The sequence below is a fragment of the Rhinolophus sinicus genome, linkage group LG09 (assembly GCF_036562045.2).
Source record: "Rhinolophus sinicus isolate RSC01 linkage group LG09, ASM3656204v1, whole genome shotgun sequence".
Lineage (NCBI taxonomy): Eukaryota > Metazoa > Chordata > Mammalia > Chiroptera > Rhinolophidae > Rhinolophus > Rhinolophus sinicus.
Window position 1 is genome coordinate 101208795 of NC_133758.1, and position 24528 is coordinate 101233322.

At 39.7% G+C, this 24528-nt stretch overlaps 1 protein-coding gene across 8 annotated transcripts in view; it reads right to left on the bottom strand.

The window, feature by feature from the left end:
• OSBPL3 (oxysterol binding protein like 3) overlaps nt 1–24528 on the bottom strand; it is a 159627-nt gene that overhangs the window by 134020 nt on the left and 1079 nt on the right. For 4 of the 8 annotated variants that reach the window (XM_019726119.2, XM_074340879.1, XM_074340883.1 and 1 more), the window contains exon 2: nt 9461–9591. The exons of the other annotated variants lie outside the window; for them this stretch is intronic. The gene's annotated coding sequence lies outside the window, so the exon portion shown is untranslated. The remainder of the gene's footprint in view (nt 1–9460; nt 9592–24528) is intronic. 8 annotated transcript variants of the gene reach the window in all.

A 24528-nucleotide genomic window follows, 5' to 3' on the forward strand; every position in this document is an offset into this window, starting at 1 on the left:
AGGAATCATCCAGCTGCTTTATTAAGTTATGAAAAGTCTAGTCAAAAACTTTGAATTATTTTTTTTGTGTGCAAATTAAGTTATCTTAAGACATGAAGTTATTATTTATTCTCCATACCAAGAGAGACTGTAACTTTTTAATACTTTCTCAATAAAGATGTCAAAATCTTCCACTCACAAGGTAGGGCATCACACCAAAATAGCCTTAAAAGTTCTGTATAATTGTGAATGTTATTACACCTACTCTAATGCTAAGAATCATTTACATGACTTGAACGCACATAAACACATTCACTAGGGACCCATTAAACCTGGACATTTCTGCTCCAAAGAAAGTATTTAGACAAACAGCGCTCTCCCCATTCCAACCATAGTATTCACTGCTACCTGGCTAATTCTCTTGCCCAGATCAGGAAAAAAAAAAAAGTGGGGGGAGGAGGGCTTACAAAAAGGCAAGTCCTGCCCTGCTTCTTATTCCACCTCCTGCAAATAAACTAGGTCTGTTCAAATAGCACAGTGAAAAGAATTTACGACTTGGACCCCAAACAAACGAAAAATCATCCTGCAGTGACACATACTTTAACTTCAGATCTGGAAATTTTTAACAGGACTATGGTAACCAAACTATGTTGCCTAGAAAACATACAGCCAGGATATACTTCAAAAGGAGTTTTTAAAAAGAGCATAGAAAATATTATATTGGGTCTGATAAGAGGTCCCTCTGGCTGATTCTTGCAAATAGCACTAAAGGGACGGGCTATTTATCCCACCCAATGGGATGGATCAGGACAGCGTAAAGAGTAAAGCACTTGAGCAGATAATGAAAATATAATCGCACCCTCTATAACCAGGACTTTAAAGACCCATGATGTCTCTTGGTCACCAGAAGGCTCATGAGACCAAGGATTTTATTTTGTTCACTGCATACAGACCCCTAGTACTTGAACAGTGTCTGGCACATAAGAGGTTCCCAAAAAATTATATTTGAATGAATACACTGTTACAGAACAATCACTCATGAATTCACTTCAAGCCAGTTGCATATTAATTTACCAGTTAGCCCCACTAATAAGGTGAAACATACGTAAACCTTTCCCATAATGTGACTGGGTGCCACCATGGCATTTGGGGTTCATTTATTCCAGCAACAAAAATATAATGAGCACCTACAAAGTGCTGGGAATTTTTCTGACACTAGGGATACAGTGATGAATAAGACATGGTGTCCGTCCCGCCCGCTCCCCCCGCCCCTGTCATGGGGATTCCATTCTAGCGACTCACCCTGGCTGCTGTGCGGAGGACACACTGTTGGGGTGGAAAGGAGAAACAAAGAGGCCAGTTAGGAGCTCGTGGAGACCAAAGGTGAGATGATGGTGGCTCAGATCAGGGAAGAGTGAGTGAGAGAGAGGGAATGAACCCACAGGCAAAGTCCTTGAATAAGCAATAGAGTTGGGGACCCCGAGCACTGGTGGATGACCTCAGGCAGGGACAAGTGATTCACTGTAACAGGAGAGAGGCAGCAAGTGTGGATACCATGGTCTTCTTTAGTGCCTAAGTCTGCAATAAAAGAAATTCCTATCTAAAGAAAACCTGTCTGGCTGAGGGTTAAGCCCATTTTTTCCCTCAGAAATGTAATACATGCTCATTGTATTTAGAAATTTTAGAACATACAGAACAGTATTTAAAAACGCACATTGATATCATCTGTAATTCCACCATCTAGAAGGTAATTACTATAAACTTTTGTTGCATTTCATCCCCACACGTTCTCTAGTCAACTACCTCATTTATTTTTGTTACTGGGTTCATATTCTATAAATCATTTGTGCATTCTGCTTTTCTCAGAAGCATGTGCCCTATTTCGCACTCACACATTTCTCGGTTTAATGGAAAGACGGACTTGGAGTCCCAAGCATTGTGTTCAAGTTCCAGCTCTGCCTTCGACTCCCCAAGAGACTCCATAAGTTCCTTCGCTGCTCTAGCCTTCAGGACAGCTGCAGTGGCCTCTGGGGAACACGGGGACACTCCTGGTCCTGTCCTCTTCCTACCTCCCTGGAAGGGTGGGTCAGTCTCCATCACCGAGCTCTCTTTCTTCTGCACCCACCTGAAGGGCTCTCAGTCGCATTCCTATGCTACCTACTCTGCCTGGGCCATCCCGCCCATCTCCTGGTTTAAAGATGCTTCTTTTCTTTCCATAAACTAGACTCTTACTCTGAATATGCCGGTGGGTATTCTTTACCTGTATGCACTTCTTCCCAAAGCTGTTCATGGTTACATGATTATTCAACACCATACACCTAATTACTCTGCCACTATCTGCTAACATCTGACCTCTCGTGTACTCTACCTCCTAAATCTATCTCGACTGTCCTTTCCTCATATGCAAACATTCTACATTATTTTCACATGTGTCCTACATCATCTAAGCCCACCCCATACCTCTAGTACGTCCTCTGCTATTTCTCTCCACTTCATTCCACAAACCCACGCGGGGCTCCTTGTTATTCTTCACTCTAGCACCCTCCTGCCCCAGGGCCTTTGCACCTTCTGTTTCCTCTAGCTAGATCACTCTTTCCCCAGACATTTGTGTAGACTGTGCTTCCTCTCCCTCCTCAGACCTCTGCTCAAATGTCCCCTTATCAGCGGGGCCTTTGACCATTCCATAAAAAATCAAATCACAACACCTAGTCCCTTATGCTCTCTAGCCACTTTGCCCTGCTTTAATGTTCTCCGTGGCACTTAATACCCCCTGGTATATATATTCCTTTGTTTATAATGCAAACTCCACCAGGGCAGGGCTTTGTTCACGGTTGTATCCCCAGGATCCACAGGGGCCTGGTGCACTCCTAGGCCTTGGATAACTATCTACAGAAGGAATGTTTTGGAAAACACATTCATTATGCTCCTTCAGCACACCCACTGATGTGCAGGTTAGTCACCACGACCTCACAGCTCCTTTCCACTCAACTTAGCTTTTGGTCCAACCGAGGAAAACCTGTCCTTGTAACTAAGAGATCAGGCTATTTCCCAGCTGGTCGCACCATCTATAAACTCGAACAGCAGGATTTCCACTTCGTATTCCAGATGGCTAATAAAAATGTCCATTTCTTTCAGGCCTTCAATCAATCTCCATGGACAACACTGACTGACTCATCCTAGGATGACAGTGACCCACAAGTCAGCCCCTGAGTGTGGACTCGGGGCTAACTCCCATCACCCGGAAACCCACTTAGTCATGTACAAGTTTTAATAAAACTGCTGTGTGAAACGTTGCAAAGCCTGTCCCAGGGTGGTCCTTCACCCAGCCTCCAGGCTCCAACTGAGCTCCCAATTAACCAGCCTTTTTCTGTTCTTCTGAGGTAGTTCTACATCTGCACAGATGTCAGTGGATAGATTATTTTATCAAAGAAAACATCAGGCCACTCCGATCAGAATATAGCTAATTTAAAAAAAAAAATCAGTTTTCCCTACTCTGGCTTTATTTCCCTCCTGCCTATTTCATGTATTTGTTGTTATGAAGACCTGAGAGTAAAACACTAGAATATCTGTTTGTTTCCTTTTTCGCATCTTAATTATCAAGTGAGCATCTTCTCCTGTCTTTATCTTATACACACGATACACATGTTTCTCATAGGAGGTTTTCATGTTTATAAAGTTGGTCTCCTAGTTAGACTTGAAAGTTTTAGATTCTTTGTATTCTTTCTTGTGACTCTATCTTTTAGCTACTTGTGCAACTTCATTTCAATAACAAAATTTTATTTTTCAATGAAGATATATTGTTTTGTTTCTCTTTTTTTTTTTTTTAACTACTTTATCCCTCAGCCATTACTTTCTTCTCATGCAGTTCCTGGGGTATGTTGAATTCCTTTTTAAAATAGACTCCCTTTGTTCTACTGAACTTCTAGTTCCAAGGTTCATGGTCGGCTCCACCGATTGAACTAGTGAGATCTTGGACGTATCATTTCACATGTTTTCTTTCTTTATCAATGCCTCATCTCCTCCCCCTCAATATGAGCTTGAAAATTAAGTTCGCGAACTCATCCTAGAAACAGTGCTACATACCTCACTGCTGAATATCATCACTACAGTCACCTTCAAAGTACTCCCCTTGGGAAGCTATGTACTGACACCAGCTTCTAGTCCACCCTTCAAAGCAATTTTGGAACTCTTTTTCTGGAATGGCCATCAGAGCTGTCATTGTATTAACCTTGATGTTCTGACTGTCATCAAAATGTCTTCTTTTCAATATTGCCTTCATCTTTGGGTGAAGAAAGAAGTCATTGGGGGACAGATCAGGTGAGCAGGGAGGGTGCTTCAATACAGTTATTTGTTTACTGGCTGAAAACTCCCTCACAGACAGTGCTGTGTGAGCTGGTGCTTTGTCGTGATGCAGGATCCATGAATTGTTGACAAAAACTTCAGGTCGTCTAACTTTTCACGCAACCTTTTCAGCACTTCAAAATAGTAAACTTGGTTAACTGTTTGTCCAGTTGGTACAAATTCATAATGAATAATCCCTCTGATATCAAAAAAGGTTAGCAACATCGTTGCAACAAGTTCACAAACTTAATTGTCACACCTCCTATTAAACATTTAATAAAATGTTCTAACTGCTCATCAGTAAAACTGGAATAAGTCATGTCCTATCTGCCTCTCCTGGGTCTATGAAGACCAAACAAAACCAAGTGGGTAAAATTGTTACTCAAACCATTCTAGAAAGTTCCAGTCTCTATACTTGAATAGGCCCTTTGCTTCTGATAAAAGAGGAATGTATTACTCTGCAAGGAAAGAGCCCAGTGCTATTGAAGCAAGAGAATCTACTCATGTGCTCTTTGTGGAGATCATGGCAGAACAGACACAAAAAGAAAAAATTCATCCTCAGCAACTAAGGTTTGTGAGAAACAAATCCTCCCTATCAATAAACAAAGATTTTACTTCTGGCTTCTAAACAAACAAATCCACAGGTTGCATTAAGTAAAAACTTACCAAGTCTTCAACAACCTCTTTCTTAATGGCTTTCAATGTTTACACCCAGTGATAGAGCTTGAAACCAATCTCTAATTTAAATTTAGATGGCGCTGAGAATTGATCACAGTGGTAGTATTGTGTGCCGATAAAGATCTACAAAAAATTGCTAATAAATTTCTCAAATCACTAAACTTCAACTACTATTATTCGGTGCATATTCATTCAGTCGAAAATAATCTAATATTTTGCCTTTTGTTTGTTGAATAAAATTCTACTAGTGAAGTTAGTTCTTAAACGATATGCCTGATGTTTTCAAATCTAATATCAGTCACTGAAAGATTTTATGCAAATTACCTTAAATACCTGACTCTCACTTGTAAAACAGAAATAAAAACTGCTTCCTCAGTTGGTTATTGTGAAGATTAAATAAAGATATGCACTTGAAAGAATTTTATAAACCCTAACAGACTACACAAAAAAAATATAATTGTTAGACTGTAATTCAAAATCCTCTATGACTTCATTTCTCATTTTGGGAGAGTCAATTTTATTTATTTTGATCAAGTAATACATTCATATGATTCAATATTCAAAAGTTGCAAAAAGGGTGTACAGTGAAAACTTTCCAATTCCTTTGCATCAACCACCTAGTTCTCCTCTCAGGAAGGTGCTGATATAATCAATGTCATATTTAGTTTTTCAGATACATGTGCATTCCCCCCCCCCCCATTTTTACACAAATGCTAATACTATACTATTCACTGTTTTACATCTTCTTTTTTCCAGTTTAACAATATGTCTTGGAGATTGTTTCATATCATTATATCAATAGAGAGGGACCTCCCGTAATTCTTTTTGTTGGCTGTATGAGAAGCCACTAAAAGGAGGGGAAAAGATTTATTTGACCATCTCCCACATTTCAATTATTTCCCGTCTTTTATCATTATAGCCTTTGCTCATGCTTTTTAAAGGTACATTTCTAAAAGAGACTTACTTGCTGGGTCAAAAAGTATACACATTATCAATTTTGAAAAAGATTTGCCAGGTTGTCTTCCATAGAGATTTATAGCAGTTTCTTCCCCTTCCAGCTACAAATGGAGACTATTTTTCCACACATTTGTCAATATAAATCTCTTGCCAAACATTGTTGTTAAATTTTGGCAAATAGGATAGTGAAAAATGGCCTCTCCACGTGTTTTCATTTGCTTTTCCTAATGAGTTTTTTAGAAAAACTCATTAGAAAAATAGTTTGGTTCTTTATGAGTTGATAGTCTCTCTTTGAGTATTAAGAAAATATATTTCACTCCCTTTAAATTTCTTCCTCTATATCCTTCTGCACATCCTATGAGCCAGCCATTCTGAACCACTTTCTGTTCCTCAAATGGGCCACATCTGGGGAAATGCCCATTACTTCCACCTCCAGTCACAAAAATGTTTGACAGTCAAGTTCAAAGGCATCTCAATGTTTATGAAACATTCCTGTATTCCTCTCACAGGATTTGATCTCTCCTTCCTCAGGGTGTACAGAGCACAGTTTTAGAGATTCATAATAACATCATTTCACTATGCCATGTACATATATGAGCTTCTTAAAGTTCGAGACCAAATTCTCCATCTTAGCATCCCTTACGTCCAACACATTCACTCAGTTAATATGGGAAAAAAGACTGAATTAGAAATAAAGACTGTGATTCCATGTCTTGGCTATTGTAAATAGCGCTGCAATAAACGTAGGGGTGCATATGTTTTTTCGAATTAATGTTTTGGATTTCTCTGGATACCTAAGAGTGGAACTGCTGGGTCATAAGGTAGTTCCATTTCCAATTTTTTGAGATACCGCCATACTGATTTCCATAGTTGCTGCACCCATCTGCAATCTCACCAATTAATCCAGACAGTAAACAACTGGATTAAGAAACTGTGTTACATTTATACAATGGAGTACTACTCGGCCACAAAGAAGAATGAAATCTTACCATTTGCAACAATATGGATGGACCTAGAGAACATTATGCTAAGTGAAATAAGTCAGATGGAAAAAGACAAATAACATATGATCTCACTTATATGTGGAATCTAAAGAATAAAGGAGCAAACTAATCAGAAATAGTCTCAGAAATATAGAGAAAGAACTGAGGGTTGCTAGATGGGAGGGAGGTGCGGATGAGGGAGAAGGTGAGGGGACTAGAAAATACAAATTGGTAACCACAAGATTGCCACGGGGATACGAAAGACAGTTTGGGGAATATAATCAATAATGTTGTAAAGATTTTGTAGGGTATCAAATGGGCACTTGTCTTATTAGGGAGACCACTTCATGGACGGTGTAGATGCCTGATCACTGCACTGTAAACCTGAAGCTGAATAATAATGAATGTCAACTATAATGTAATATATATATATATATATATATATATATATATATATATATATATATATATACAGTCACAGGATGTGGAGTACAGCATAGGGAATAGAGTCGATGGAACTATAACAGCTATATACGATGTCAGAGGGGTAGTAGATTGGGGGGGTCATGAATTTCTAATTGCATGTGTGTCCTTAAACTTTCAAAACAATGTTGTAAATCTAGGGATAGGGATAATAAAATAAAGCGAAGATCTGGAGACTTCCTCTTTGACTTACAAGTTCATATCACAACTTAGTAAATGCTAATAAAATCCTTCTTCTAAGTTTTTTTTTTTCTATTTAATGTTGTTCGACACTAAAATTGTGGCTGTGACCTAAATGACTAAAGAACATAACTAAGATCAAAGCATTTTTTAAAAGCAAGGTACTACTGTCCAATAAACCCAGGAAAAGGTGACCGTCTTCTCTACTAACCAAGGAAATATGATTTTAAAATCACGAGATACCATTAAGCATCCAACAGAATGGTCAAAATGGAAAAAGACAGGCAACGTCAAGTGTGGATGCAGCTCAAGTAGAACTCTCATATATCACTGGAGGAAAGTGGCACACCATTTTGGAAAATGAGGGGAATCAACGAAAGCTACACATTGGCCAACCCTGTGCTGCAGAAATTCTACTCCTAGAAATTCTACTCCGAGATTCTACTCTTTATGCTCGATAAAGATGCACACATTGTTCATCAAAAGCTACGTACAATAATGTTCACAGCAGCATTAATTGTTAACAGCCTGACGTGGGAAAAAACCCAAATGTTTATCAATAGTAGAATGGATAAATTTTGGTATTCACAAAATACCAAATGGTAAATTCACAAAATACCAATTGGTAAATGTAATTTTCACAGCAATGGGAATGAACAAGCTACAACTTCACACCAAAATATGAGTGAATCTCACAGACCCAAATAGTCATGTAAACTGCAAAAACAGGCAAAGCGAATGCGATGGTATTATAAGTCAGGGGCCACTTTTGGATGGAGTAGGAACTGGGGGCAGTATGAGGAGGTTTCTAAAGAGCTGGTAATATTCTGTTTCTTGATCTGGATGCTGGCTACACACATGCGTTCATTGTATGAAAACTTATTAAACTATACATTTGTGCTTCGTATACTTTTCTGCATGTGTGTTATGCTTCAATAAAAAGTTGACCTAAAAGACAAGAAAAGCAATACCTCCAAAAGAGAATATATTCATTTTAAAACACCTTTCATGAATAAATATTTTTTTAAATGTCATGGTATCAGCCACTTGCAAACCCAACTGACTTGCTCTGGTTTGACCCAAGAGTCTACTATTAAAAAGAGATCCCAGAGAAAGTAAGTGTCTACTTCTGAAACAATGCAGGAGCCACAAATGGTATTCAGAACTATTTGATTAAGAAACAAAATGAAGTGACCAGAGGAGATCAGCTAGAGGGAATAAGCCAAGATTGCAGGCAAAGATGAAAAGAAAGAAAACCTCCTTAAAATAGTTACCAAAATAGCAATTACTCTTAAATGAGCCTTCTGTTGAGCTACTGAGAAAAAAACCAGCCATTTATTCCAATGCAGATATGTGCCTCATCACCCAACTCCCCTCCCAATATTATTTTAAAACCCTGCACAACAAAGAAAGAGAGAGTGCCATGGGAGTAGTAATTAACAGCAACTGCAGGTGTCTGAATAAAGGGAAACCAAGGGAAATGAAACACAAATCCTTCCACCTCATTAGTCTTCTAAAAATATTCTCTTAATACAAAGGCATGCCCTGCTTATGCAGGATATAAATGAATGAGAAACATAATCGAAATGGTTTTTCGAAATGGTGAATCTTAACTACATAGCCCTGATACAAATACTTTGGAGATTTAAAAAAAAGGGGTGGAGGGAACTATGGCACTAAACTAGTCAAACAGTGCTTCAAATAAACACAGAAATGGACAAAATAAAATCAATGTACAGTAAACTCAATTATCTGTGCCAATGGTGACAGATTTCTAAAAATCTTTTCCATTAGGCTATAAAATATATTAATAGCAACACAGGCACTTTGAGACTGATGAACAGACCCCAAACACTTACCCTCATCTGAACTTGGCATTAATTCATTTTTAACTTGATTGCAACAGGCCTCAAGAAGCAGGCAAAAGGAAAAGATCTGGAGTCTAGGCAACCACCAGAGGAAGGGGACTTTGCAGCCAACTTTCAACGTCCTGTAGTGAAAGGAGATACCAAAAAGATGATTAACTGAAATTCACAAATACTCCATCACAGTTCACGTTGGTCAATTTACAAACCAGGGTTGCACAGAAAGATCACCAAGTAGGTAGCCCCTGCAGAAAGAAATCGGAGAAAAAGATGGGATGCTGTCGAGGTATTAATTATACCCCTTGATCTTAACTTGTCTGCCTTCAGGCAAAGGTGCTAATAAGCAGTGGGATTTGGAAAAGGCAGGTAGAGACAATGAAAACAAGCAAGAGATTTGAATAACTAAATTTTCAAGTAAATTTTTTTTTAAATCTAGAACTAATAATTCTTGGCTCATGTAGGAAGGAGGAGGAGGAGGAGGAGGAGGAGGAGGAGGAGGATCTAACAAGGGCTGGCAGTCAGGTTAGTCCATGAATCAGGGAATGACTAGGAGGTCTCTCTGGAAGGACTCACAAAATAGATGTGTAGCTTGGGAAGAAACTAAATAAACAAATGTATGGATAGCATCAGAGTTGATCATTCACTTGTTCATCAAGCATTTACCCTGAGTGTTCACAGCACTAAAGGATGGACATCCATCATATTTGTCCAGCCCATTCATCCTTCTGCTCCCAGAACCTCAATCTTCCGCTGAGAAACCATCCCTTCCGCTGGTTCCCCAGGGAGCCCCTGACACCCTGCGTGGCCAGTGACAGCCCTGGTAACTCTGGCCCCACTTACTTGTTCAGGGTTAGGGGCAGGACCATCAGAGGCAATGAGCATCTGCAGAATAGTTTTTTAGCATATAGTAAATAAGCCTGTAGCTGCTAATGGCTTGTCATGTGGAGAAGGCCTGCCCGAGAATGAAGCCAGGTGAAACAGGAGATGGCAAGAAACAAAGCCCTGATGACATGATTTGCACCCCTAGATCCAGCCATGCCTGAAGCTAGCCCTACTCCTAGACTTTTTAGCAACAAAAGCCAATAAATTGTCTTTTAAATTGTCCTTAAGCTGGATGGGTTTCTGTTACTTGCAAACAAAACACCCTAATACATTGCTACTGTCTATTCCTTTAAACCCCTTTATAGGAATAATTCTTTAGCCAGAGCACCCACCCTCAATTATTAAAAAATCAAATATCTTTTGAAATGGAACATTCTGAGAAGTGGATATGAAATAAGTTTGTCCTTTGTTATTCCCTGCATTTTATGAACCTTTTGATGACTGACTTATTCCCTCCCACAAAGGAAGACAAGCTTCTCGGTGGAATTGATTATTCACACCAGGTCCAATACCAGGTTGTTCGGGCCTTTAGAACACCAAAAAACCTGTCTGTTCATCCTGTCTTTGTGGCTCCCAGAAGTTCATAGGATGACGTGAAATCGGAGGGTTTTGCTGCTTGAATTCACTTCATTCTGCCTCTCCCCTGGGAAGGAGAACCCAAATAAAGAGCATGTGGATTCTACATCCTCCCTTCTGACCCGACTTCTCCACAACACAGAGGCCGGACATGTGGTCCACCTCAGTTGCAAAGTGCTGATATCAGCAGTCACATTCTGTGGGGTTTTTACCTTTCGTAATAGTGAAATTACAAAACCCCATTCTAATACGAAAACACAGATTTGCCACAAGAATCCACAATATTCTGGCCAGTATGCTTTGCCCCTTTTGCTGAGATCTGTACTGGGTACACAGTGGCACACCCATGTGATTTCACATCTGGTTGCCTCGGCGTAAGGGCATTGGTGAGGGGAGTATGCTGAAGCAGGTTCTGAATCGTAGAATTTGCCAGGAAAAAAAAGGTAGAAGAGGCACAGGACTAGAAGTCCAGGGAACCTGGACTTGGTCATGGCCCATCTTTGCTACCAACTACGTGTGACCTTGGATAAGCCATTTCACCTTTCAAGGTACCCATTTTCTTATTTTTAACATGTGACAGATTAATGTTTTTCACTGTCAGTGGTGACTCAAGTAGTGGATGGTGAAATCAATTCAGTGAATCAAGACCAACATTAAAAATATGATTCTAGGGTTGAGACAAGAATTATACAAGACGAGTCTAGAGCACCTTGTAATGCCAGAAAGGAAGGATGCACTCCAAATACTGACAATGATGGGCTTATGTCAAAGGGACACAAGTGCCTACTAACCAAAGCTGGAACAACTGGAGGACCAAAATAAAGTACTATTGGACTATAACCCAAATAAATATCCATGAACCCATACTGATATACTGAATAACTGAATAAATAAATGAAGGCGGATAGACAAACCTGCACGCAGAAGAAAATAATTTTACGTAGATACTCCGCCCTTGAGGAGGTAGAACATAACTCCCCACGCCTCCATTGTAGGCTGCACATAGTGGGCTGGGAAAAGAATAGCTGTTCAGTAGAGCAACTTGACAAACACTGCCTCCGCCGGCTGATCAAGGTCAACATCAGCAGTGACAAGTCCTGTTGACAGTATGTACCCTCACTATGATGCGATGAGAACGATACTATACCAACGTGATCTTTCTCCCCAAAACCCATAACCCGAGTCTAATCATGAGGAAGAGCATCAGACAAATCCCACCTGAGGGACATTCTACAAAATATCTGACCGGTATTTCTCTAAACTGTCCAAGTCATCAAAAACTAGGAAAGCCTGAGAAAATGTCACAACCACAAAGAGCCTGCTGAGACGCGGTGAGTAACCATAATGTGGAAGCCTGGATGGGCTCCTAGAATAGGAAAGGGATGTGCGGTAAAAATTAAGGAAATCTGGATAAAGTACAGACTTTTGTTAATCATAATCTATGAGTATCGTTTCATCAACTGTGACGAATGTCCCTAACTGGTGGGAGATAGTAATAATAGGGGAACTGAGGGTGGGGCCTATGGCAAGTCTGTACTATCTTCATAAACTTACTGGACATCTAAAACTCTTCTAAAATGAAAAGCCGTTTCTGTGTTGGGGGGCGGATTAAAACAAACTCTGAGCATCATCAGAGCAGATGAGCTCTAAGCTTTTCCTAGCTGTAAAGGCAATGTAGAGGAAACACTAAAACTACTGTAAGAAAAACTAGATGCAAATCTCAGCTCTGCCATTTGCCCCTTGGGTAAGTCACTGCCTCACCCAAAGTCCTGTCTGATTTTCCACAACTGTACCACAAGGGCGGTACCTGTCCTGCCTATCCCACGGTGTTCTGTTTTGTTGGGAGAAGCAAAGTATATTAAAGTGATTTACAAACACGGAAACACTATACAAAATATGGAGCTTATGATAACCTAAAGATAATCAGAATTCCCTGGTTCTTCCCCAAATCAGGGTGGACTTGTGGCTGGTTGAGATTTAGTCTTTTGCCTCCTGAATCTGTGCTGGGAAGTTCAAAGGAATCTCTGGACCAGCAGCCTCTGCATCACCTGAGAACTTGTTAGAAACACAGAATCTTGGATCCCACCGTGCATCCCCTAAGTCAGAAACTCTGGGGTGGTGCCCAGCAATCCGTGTTGTTACAAGCCCTGCAAGTCATTCTGAGGCTACTGAGGTTTAGGCCACTGCCCCAGAGAAAGCCACAGATGATTGTGATAACTGAGTCCCATTTGCATGGGCCACCCTCTTCCAGCTGGCTCCCTGCCCAGCTAGCCATCACATGGCCCTCAGCTCTCATCCCCTTCACATCTATTAACAGTTGGCTAATTCTCACACAACTCCACGGAGGGAGGGGAGGAGAAACAAACAGTGCTACCCAGAGGGGTGCAGGGAAGTGCGTGACATGCTAAACCCTTGCGTGAGTTAACTAAGCTAGAGCAAGACCCAAGAACATGGATGGTTGTTTTACCCAAATAACCTGTGACGTTCTTAGCAATGAAGGAAAATTGAGGCATCTCTCGGAACCACACATCACACATTTTACAGAGACGCAAATTCCAGCATCCTGTCCTTCCAGTCGCAAGCATTTGTCAGACAAAGGTGTCTTAATCTGTGGGCCAGAAAAGGCAACAATCTTATATAAACATCCACCTACACTCGCCTACATACCCATATGAAAATAAGACCTTCAGATGCCAGAGAACAAAAGAGGCTTCCAGGTCCTTAATCCAGGAACAAATGATGCAGAACTGAAAGTAACACACTGCAAATGCTATTTTGGCGCATGGGATCAAAGACTAGAAAAACAGGAATTACAAGTCAGGAGTATGATCTTAGCTGGGCAGCATGAAGATGTCCTTTTTCTGAACCGTGCTTAAACCACACCTATTATTCTTTTCCTATGTTGACACCTCATTATTGGTATTATTCCTAATGACACGCCTACAACAAACTTAAGACAACACTAGGCTAGAGAAAGGCAGCGTTGAAAAGCTAATTAGGGTGAACTTTTATACTGTTTGTGTGCATGTATATTTACAAGGTAAAAGAACTGATGGTACAAGCACAAAGCCTCTCTAAAGAATAGAGGCAGCACTTGGTGTGTCTTGTGAGACAGGAATATTACTTCTCAGCACAACTCATAAATAAATCATTCACATAAAAATGTCAACAAACAATCATTTCTTTCTTCCCCTCCACTTTCCTTATTCCCCATTCACAGTCTTCTGGAAAAACAGAACCTCCATCTCATAATTTACTGACAGATTAAAAAGGAAAAAGATACCCAATACGCCACCACACAGGCAAATTCAGCTTCACTCAAAGAGCCAACCACGAGTGAATTGGCACTAGCCATCACCGCTCCCATCTGCAGATACTGAGTACTGACACTCACAGGCCATCTGCACAATCTATCGCAAAGTTTTACGTTATTTTTTCCAGTTCCCTACCATCCCTCCTCCCTAACAATGAAAACACAGTAAGTGCTCAAGTCATACCACATTTAAGTTTTGTATTTGACCACCAGTCGAACTGATTCAACCATATTCCGCCGTTCAGAACCATTTTGTGACTGGCTCTCCAATTGCCAGAGAATGGAATGGCCACACACTGCCCTCAAGCCCCCAGGACCCTCTACCCTCCAGCTACATCAGATAGCTCTCTTTTGGCCTTTGCTCATCACTCCCCTCTCCCTGAAATGACTTGACCTTTAAAGTCTTACCACATTTCAAGGCCATGCTCTATGAAGATCCCTCCCAGGCACTCCTTCCTGGCTTATTCCTTGGAATTACCCTACTCCATTCACCAGCAACCACGAAAAGAATACCAACCAGAGAGTGGTTGGGAAATTAAATCAGGTGATGTTTTTTCAAAAAGTACTGAGAATAGGGAACCTAAGAGGTCCACAGTGGTGGCAATTTTTAAAATCAGGAAGTAAAAGGTCTTAGTGCCCCCCACCAAAAAAAGTACTGAGAATAGTGCCCCCACTTTCTGTTGGCCATCCATAAAAAAAAGTTACGATCAATATCTTTAGATGGTCCTCCTAGTTTTGTGGCTAGTTACTCTTCCCCTATCTACCTCTTGGCTGACATTCTCCAAGGTATCACGTGCATTTCTCTTTCTCTCCCAGGACCTGCCCAAAACGTTGTACAGGTTGAGCCTCCCTTGGAAACCTCTTCAACTGCCATAATTTCAACTAAACTGGCAATGCCCAGAAGCATCACCAGCTTTGCCCTCTCCTTTGAGTTACCTGCTGGAAATCTCCACTGGTATCACCCACACTCTTCAAGCTCAGCATGTTCGAAACCCAAAGCATTCTTTTTCCCTAAGATCTAGTTGTCTTCCTATGTTTCCCTATAGCAGTCAATGGCTCCTTAACCTTTTCACTGCATTAATTGATTTCAAGTTTGTTCTCCAAAATGTGTCAAAAATCCACAGAAAACAATTACAGTATTTCTATTTGTAAGTATTATAATCAAGACAGTGGAGGCGCTACATTTTATTAAAATGAATGATTAAAGTATAAAAATTCCCTATTGTTATTCATTATTGAAAAACACAAAAATATAGAAAAATGTACATCTGCTTTCCTAAACTTCCTTTCTGGAACACTGAGCTCGTGGGGTCGAATACAGCAGTCAGCAGCATGGAAGTATTCGACTATAGATGAACGTCGCAGCGAAAATGTGAAATAACAGTCATCTAACACAGTCAATAACATACACCTTTAACTCTGGTGTCATTAATTCTTTTTTTGTTTGCTTTCTAGTATATTTAATGTAGAATAAGTAATATATTTACACGAAACAACGTTTAAATCTCCTGCCTGTCCTTGTGACACCACTCTCCCTTCCTTGTGGAATCTGATGTTACCAACCTCTGGTGTATTCTTCAGAGGTATTTTATATTTATGATATACAATGGGTACCAGTAAATGTTTATAAAACAGCTCTCTGGAAAAACAAAAACAAAACTCCTGGTTTGTTGCCTTTGATGATTTCCATGGTGTAAATACTTGCACCATGGCCAATTTCAAACTACCAGCCAAGGTCACTGACCAAGGAATTGGGAAGAGATACACACAATTGGTTCTCCAAGCCTTTGCAAGCTGGCTTCAGCCTTGTAGTTTGAGCCTGTATACATATGCATGAATATGTACATGCTTATGTGTATGTACATAGAAGTATGTATTATATATGGATTTATTTTTACTCAAATGGAAGCATCCCATTCATACACGTATATGTACTATGTATGCCACAAACCTATGGATTCTACTCCTTCCTTTTTTAATTTAACAATAAATCTCAGAGGCTGTTCCAACTCTCAGTAGATGTAGAGCTGCCTCATTTTTAACCACCCCATTATTTATTCACCAGTCCTAACTGATTGACAATTAGGTTATTTGCAATCTTTTGTTTTATTCAAATAACACTGCAATAAATAACTGTGCACATATATCATTGTGCACATTTAGAGATCTGTAGAATAAAATTCATAGAATTGTTATGGGTGGTTCAAAGGATACATATATTTGCAATTTTGATCAATACTGCCAATGGCTCTGCACAGAGCTTGGACCGATTTACACCTGTATCCACTAAGAATACCTGTGTCTTCAAACCTTTGCTAACAGTGTTTTCACATTTTGTTATATGTGCCAATACAATAGGTGAAAAATAACATCTCACTAAAGTTTTAATTTGCATTTCTCTTTTTATGAGTGAGGTTAAAGTTTTTATATGCTTAAGAATCCTTTGTAAGCCATTTTGTAAACTGTTCATATCTTTGCTTCTAGAGTAACTGTTCTTTCTCTTATTGATTTTTTTGTTCTTTATACATTGATGAAATTAGACCTTTGTGACATAAATTGCAATTATTTTTCTAAATTCATTGATTGCCTTTTGATGTACTTTTTAAAAATTCGGCCTTGCAAAAATGATATCTAGTTAAATGAATCGATCTTTTATTTCATAGCTTCTGGATTTTGTGTCGTATCTTGAAAAGATTTTCCATCTCTGTTATTATTAAAATGGTATTCTATTTTTCTCTAGCTGTTTCAGTGTTAAAGTTTAGATTCATGTGAAATTTATTTTGGTGGAAGGTGTGACGTAAGACTCCAACTTTATTGTCGACCTGATTGTACCAACACCATTTATTATCTGCCAACAATTATCTTCGCCCTCTCCCTCAACCCCATTCCCCAACTGCCTAGTTCCTAGAGGCTCTCTTTCTAACTTTCCAATATTTACGTGTGGTCTTTCCTTTCTTCTCCCATTGTGACCACCCCGGCTCAGGTCCCATCACGCTTGTGCTCTCAGCCTCTGACCTTCCCTACCACCACTAGAATACTTTCTCTAAATTAGCTCCCATCGTATACCTCCTTGTTCACTGTCTACAGAATAAAATCCAAAACCTTACTAGGGGATTCAGGATCCACTCCCATTGGGCCCCAACCTACCTATCCATTCTCATTTCCTGTCACTTTTCCCATTTAAAACATTCCTTCTCAACAAACTGCAGGGTTCACCATTCCTTAAAATGCTATGCCTTGGCTCATCTTGCATTCTTTGCCTGCGATGTCCTTTCTACCTAGCCTTCCATTCCCTTCCTGCGTCTGTCCTGCGGGTCCTTCAAGGCTTGGCAGAAATGCCCTTCTCGACCAAAGCATCTCCCATCGCTCTTTCTGTGCTCCTACAGCCATAGCGGCACCGCTGGGACTGGATCCAGATTCTGATTCTCTGACTCCCAGCTCTGTGCTTTTCACCACCCTGAGGGGCCACCCGGTCTATGGCCTGGCAGAATGACAACGGAGAGGCAGAATGACCCCACTACACCCCATCTCTGCCCTTTGTTCCCTTTGTGACAGCGGATAAACTACTTAAGCCTCTGGAGGCCTTTGACAGTCAGGGGTTCTTTGGGTGGAAGCAACAGTAACTAATCTGTCAAATAAACCAAAGAAAACGTATTGGAAAAATATCAGTTTAAGGAACTAAGGGGAGGCTGGAGAAACAAACAAGCCCTGGCATAGCTTTATGGGACCAGAAGCCAGACCCCAACAATGTGGTCCAGACAGGGATGGTCTGGTCAGGACACACCCTTGACAATAGAATGATACTTGGCACTGGACCCAGACTCTGGCAAGAGGCATTTATCTGCCTGGCCTGGCTCACAGGGCCACCCATGGCGGAGGAGAATAGGACTCTCGCTCTGGTCCCAGCAGACCATATCCAAAGGCAAGAAGTGATTCCTTAGATGGAAATCTGGAAGGGTTTCCAATTGGATGTTGGACAACCAAAGCGCAAGTACTGTAATTGCTCCCTGGCCACCATCAAAGGCAGGATGGTTCCCCATTCCCAAGCAACTCCAACAAGCTCCAAAGGACACCTCGGTTAAGTCCATGTACTCGAAAAGTTTGCTTGAAGCAGCTCTGAACCTGTGAGAAAAACCCAAGTGGGTCTTCCCTATATCCTTTGAGGCCTTTGAATACCCCTAACTCACTTCATCTCAGCTGCTAGACAACTAAACTACACCCAAACTGGAGCCAGCAAATTATCTTGAGCTACTTTCATGGCTGTGCTGAAGAACAGGTTGTTAAATCGCATTCAGTCTCAGTTACAAAGGTGCTAAAAATTCAACTTTGGATTTAATTCCCAGTAGCAAATAAACAAACCTACGTGTAGCATCATACAGAGCAATTTAAAACCTCAGAAGAAGGGTTAAACCCCTCCTCGTCCTCAGTCCACCTGGCGTCCTGCAAAGACACAAGGGCAGAACTTTCCAGGTTCGCATGCCCTGAGGATTCCCCAGCCACATTCTCTTTCCTCCTCCTGCTTCAGCCCATCAGCAGCCTGAATCATGACCCACAGAAAGACGGAACTTTTCTCTCAAGGGTCCCAATTAAAATGCAGACTCATTCCCTTTAAGCCACACATCCCCACTGTAATTATCGACATTTCTGTGACTGTTTAATATCTATATCCCTTTCTAAACTGTAAGCTCCTTGAAGGGAAGTTTCACATCTAATTCATCTCCATATGCCCTATATCCAGCCTGGTTCCTGCGACAGTGTGTGCTCAATAAATATTTATTAAATGTATAAACAAAAACCATACTTTCATTCCAGGAAGGCATTTACTTCAAGTTTAATAATGCTTCTGAGATTAGAAAAAAATATTATTTAGCTCTTGCTTCTAAACATTTCAGATCACTGCCCAACACAAATAATTTGGGGAAGAATATTTGTTTGACAAGACCTAAATTGTGACTTTAAATTTCTTATGTTACATTTGATATCAAAACAGAAGACAAGTACAGGGATCCTTAATAATAGTACCACATTTTAATACATGTGGGCAGAAATGTTATGTTGAGAAAAGTGTTTGACCCACAGAGTATTGGATAAACAATATTTGGAAAAATACAGTTAATATTTTAACCATAGAGAGTAATCAAAATAATAAACTTGATTTTATATTGACGGCTACAAATCCTCTGCTGATCTCTTGTTGGGTTGCTTATTGCAAATTTGATTCTTTTCTACTTTATATTCAAGCTATTTTTTCAATTCTCTCTCATGATCTCAAAAATCACAGATGAGAAAGCATATCCCCTGGGGTCATTTGTCTAACCCACATCCCAGAGATCTGGGTTTATTTATTACCTTGGCTATTATTTTGTGAGGAAACACAGGCATCTAGAGAGCGATTTAACGTCCATCTAAATAAATTTTATATGAAAGCAATTTGCTTCTCAGCCTAAAATCCACACTTTATTGTTACTATTATCTAAGAATCATATTCCACTCATATTCCAGGGATCTTGGGGACTCTAGAAACAATCAGAGTGTGGCTCCCAAATAAACAGATCTAGGCAGAGTAATTATACGAGGTTGGACAATTAAGTTCATGAACTCATCCTAGAAAAAGTGCTACAACCCTCATTGCTGAATATCACTATGGTCACCTTCGAAATACTCCCCTTGGGAAGCTATGCACCAACACCAGCGCCTAGACCACCCTTCAAAGCAATTTTGGAACTCTTTCCTGGAATGGCCATCAGAGCTGTCGTCATATTAACCTTGACTTCCTGAATGTCATCAAAATGTCTTCGTTTCAATATTTCCATATCTTTATAAAAAAAGAAGTCATTGGGGGCCAGATCAGGTGAGTAGTGAGGGTGTTCCAATACAGTTATTTGTTTACTGGCTAAAAACTCCGTCACAGACAGTGCCATGTGAGCTGGTGCATTGTCGTGATGCAAGAGCCATGAACTCTTGGCGAAAAGTTCAGGTCATCTAACTTTTTCACGCAGAGTTTTCAGCACTTCCAAATAGGCAACTTGGTTAACTGTTTGTCCAGTTGGTACAAATTCATAATGAATAATCCCTCTGAGATCAAAAAAAGGTTAGCAACATCATTGCAACAAGTTTGCAACTTAATTGTCAACCTAGTAAAGCAAGTCCAAGGAAAAATTCAATTTCAGGGTATAAACACACTGCATTTCCTATATTTCTCCAAGATAAAGAAATATGTCATCAACTACAAAAGAATCAAATGAACAACTAAAGGAGAAATTCTTCTAATTGCTCATACTGCTATTCCATTTATGATAAAAGAAGTTGTAAATTTTCACAGATGAAGTAAGCCCAGGAATGATATTGGAAGCGCCACCGCCTGCCTGCTATAAGCTTCTACAAAGAAACATCTTTGAACAAATCAATAGTTCCCAATCTTTTCATATAAGAGGAATCCTTCATAAAAAAAAATATTTCACTCCAGATGTTTTAAAAAATTAAGATGTCATTGGTATTCTTATGAAAAATTTCCAGCATATACAAAAGTATATAGCAGCACTTTCTGACAGTAATGTAACATGGGCCACAGAGGTAATTTTAATTTTTTAAGTAACCAATTAAAAAGAGTAAGGGGAAATAGAGGAAATTAGTTTTAAGTATATATTATCATAATATATGGAAAATATATTCCTTTCAACACATACATGATAAAAAAAATTGAGATAATTTTTCATTTCTTTATACTAACTTTGCAAAACTCAGTGTGTATTTTACACTTACAGTACGTCTCAGTAAAGATTAGCCACATTTCTAGTGCTCAATAGCCACATGCAGCCAGCCAATGGCTACCCACTGGACAGCAGATACTATAGAGAATAGTATTAAAGCCCATGAACTCATCACCCAGCTTCAGTAATCATTAACTCATGGACAGCCTTGTTTACTCAATGCATGTTCCCTCCAACCCCCAGATTATTTTGAAGCAAATCCTAAAAATCGTAGCATTTCATCTATGCTCAAATTTCCATGGTTATCTCATAACTTTTTTAACAGTTGATTTGTTCAAATCTAAATAATCAACTATGAGGATCTCTTTTTAGTGACAATGTTTTTCATGACACCAACATAGCAAGAGTTATACTTTCAGTAAAATGTTTTTTGGTTTTTTTTCATTCAGATGTTTATTAAACATCTGTCTTGTGCCAGGCACTGCTCTAGCCCGATACAACGAAGAGCAAGACTCAAAGGAACTTCCTGTTTAGTTCCTGACTGCACCTTAGGATCCCTGGAGGAAGCTTTAAAAAATACCAGTTCCATCAACTGGCAAATGGATAAATAAAACATGGTATATACATACAATGGGGAGTTATTTATTAGGTAACAAAAAGGAATGAAGTACTGATTTATTCTACAACATTAAAGAACCTTGAATACAACATGCTAAGTGAAAGACCACCTAGTGCATGATCCTATTTACATAAAATGTCCAGAAAATGCAAATCCATACAGACATAAAGAAATTAGTGGTTGTGGGGTAAAGGGGGGACTGCTAATGGGTGTGGATATTTTGGGGTGTTATGAAATGTTCTAAAATTATGGTAATGCTTTCACACTGTGAATATACTAAAAACCATTGAATTGTGTACTTTAAATGGGTGAATTGTATGACATGTGAATTATATCTCAATAAAGCTGTTATTTAAAGAAAAGAGGTAACTGGATAAAGTACATTCCATTCACACAATGGAATACTACCCAGCTACTATAATGCAGAATGAGAAAACTTTTAAAAGAAAACAATTCCAGAGACCAACCCTCTTTACCCCAAGCCACTTGATCCAGAAACTTTGGAGTGGGGTCCAGGCAGAGAAAATCTGTAAACAATTACTAAGCAATTCTAATGTAAGCCAGGCAGAGTCAGTGGTTTCAGGGAAGATTCAGTCAAGTGACCAACAGTTGCAAAATGGTATGATAACTGCTCCCTATAAAATGGGAAGACACAGAATGACATGCGCATTCTCCACCTTCCTACAAGCAACATCCATGCTGAAACGTGATGGATGAGTGGGAATCAGATGAATACAAGAGAGTTGCTCTGAGGAGTCAATGCAATAATTCAGGTACAGCACTTAGGACTGGACTGGTATAAAAAGTTCAGCAGCTGCTGCTCCTGTTATTATTATTAACTATACTCCTATAAGCCACTCAAGAATTTTTAGCAATATAATGTCAGGACTTACAGAACTTACCTGACTGTGATGTGAAGGAGAGACTGAGGGAGGACAGAGAGCAGAAGTCCCTGAGACCCTGAGCTAAGATGGTGCAGGGGCAATGGGAAGAGATGGACGTGAAAGACACTGAGGAGGAGAAAGACCAGGGTTTGGGTGAGTGTGGTCTCAACACTAGTGATTGGCAAGTAAAGGAGGAAGTTTCCAGAGGGCTAAAACGCTGACGAATAAGATGTAGACAGGAAAGGAATTCACGGGGGACCTTAAACTATGCATGGAAGGCATTTTCAACTTAATCGCTTCCATCTTCCTTACCCCTATCACTCCTGTGGGCACTCTAGGTTGGAGGGTTCTCCAGCCCTCCCTGGACCACTCCTGAAATGGAATTAACAATTAAGAAAATATAGTACTGCTGAGAGGCACAGTGTAAATAAAACTGGATTTTTCAGACCCTCGTGCAGGGGAAAACATTATACTAATCCCTAAAACTAGAATGGAAGTTAAAAAAAAAGATCTCTAATTCCTTCCCAGCCCCTATTTTGCCATGAGCCCTTTAGGAGGTAATCACGACACTCTTATCTAACTTCTCCTTGCCCTCAGTTTCACTACAAGAATACAGAGTTGAAATGTCATGTTACTAAGAGATTGTTGTAGGAGCTTTTGGAGTTAGTAGTGGTTTCTCAATCTCCATTCCACATACGGGAATTGAGGAACTTGCTGCCTTTCCAGCACTTTCCTTAACAGGCATAAAGCATTACCATGTTCAAAGTCATTTGCCACAGTGAGTAAAACCCATCAGATTTCTCTTTAGATTTAGGTGAAAGTAAATTTAAATTTAGGTGAAAGGAGAATTTCCTTTCTTCCTATGTTGAAAGTCCCTCAACTACCAGGCCCACAAAACCATAAACGCAACCACAAAAATCAATGGCAGTAAGAGCCTCAACAATTCAGAAAAGCAGTACAACTAGAAACTTGATATTGGCAGTGGAAAGTTTGTAGCCCAGCCTTAGATGGTTTTAATATATTACATCATTAGACTCTATGATAATGTGTTAACATCTAATTAAGTAGCGGAAACAGGAAACATTTCTGTATAGTGGAAGGAGCTAAAGATTTAGATTAAGAATCTAAATCTAAATTAAAGATTAAGACTATTAACAAAATCTAGCTCAGTAATTTACTACCCACACTGGGCAAGTTCCTGAAACGAGGCAGCAGTTTCTTCATCTGAAATGGACGTAACATCACAACACTGCCTATGATGGTAAAGATTGAATGAGATAATACTACGGCTTATGGCAGCCTGGTAGTTTCTGGCCTGTAAGACAACTATTAACTACTGTTGAAACTATACTTGAATGAGAAAAAAACAAATGAATCTTCTTTTGGCTAAACAATAGCTTTTGTTATAAAGCTAAATGTCTATTGGCTGTAATGGTGGAAACCCACATTCCAATTTCTTGGAAACGGCCTAGCACAAGAGAAAGAAAGCGAACTGGAATTTTAGTTCTGCCAGGATAATCCTGGAAAAATTGGTTAACCTGGGGAAGCCTCCATTTCCCACCTGGTTAGAAATACCAACCTTATATGACTACTGTAATGTTTAATGAGATAACCTGTACAAAATTCCTAGTACATATCTGGTTCTTAGGAGGTGTTATTAATCAATACCAATCAATAGTAGTTATTGATTGGTATTTAATTTTACCAATAGCAAAACAAACAAACAAACATGAAAATCAAAACTAGCTAAGAAATCACCACTCTTCATATTTTACAGAGAAGTTTTCATCATTCATTCCATAAATATTTTTTGTGCACCTACTGTGTGCCAGGCACTGTCCTTGACATTGGGGATGAAGTGATTAACAAGCAGATGAGGTCTGCTTTCCCGGAACTTCCATTCTAGTGGGGAAAGGCAGACAGTAAACAGCCCCAGGAGATAATTTCAAAAAGAGATGAGTGCTGTAAGGAACACCGAACAGCGTGATGTGCTAGCAAGTTGGAGGAAATCCTCACTTAGCTTGGGTGCATTTTAGCCCAGGTCTGCCTGACTGGTCTCTTTTGGCCAGAAGGGGGAC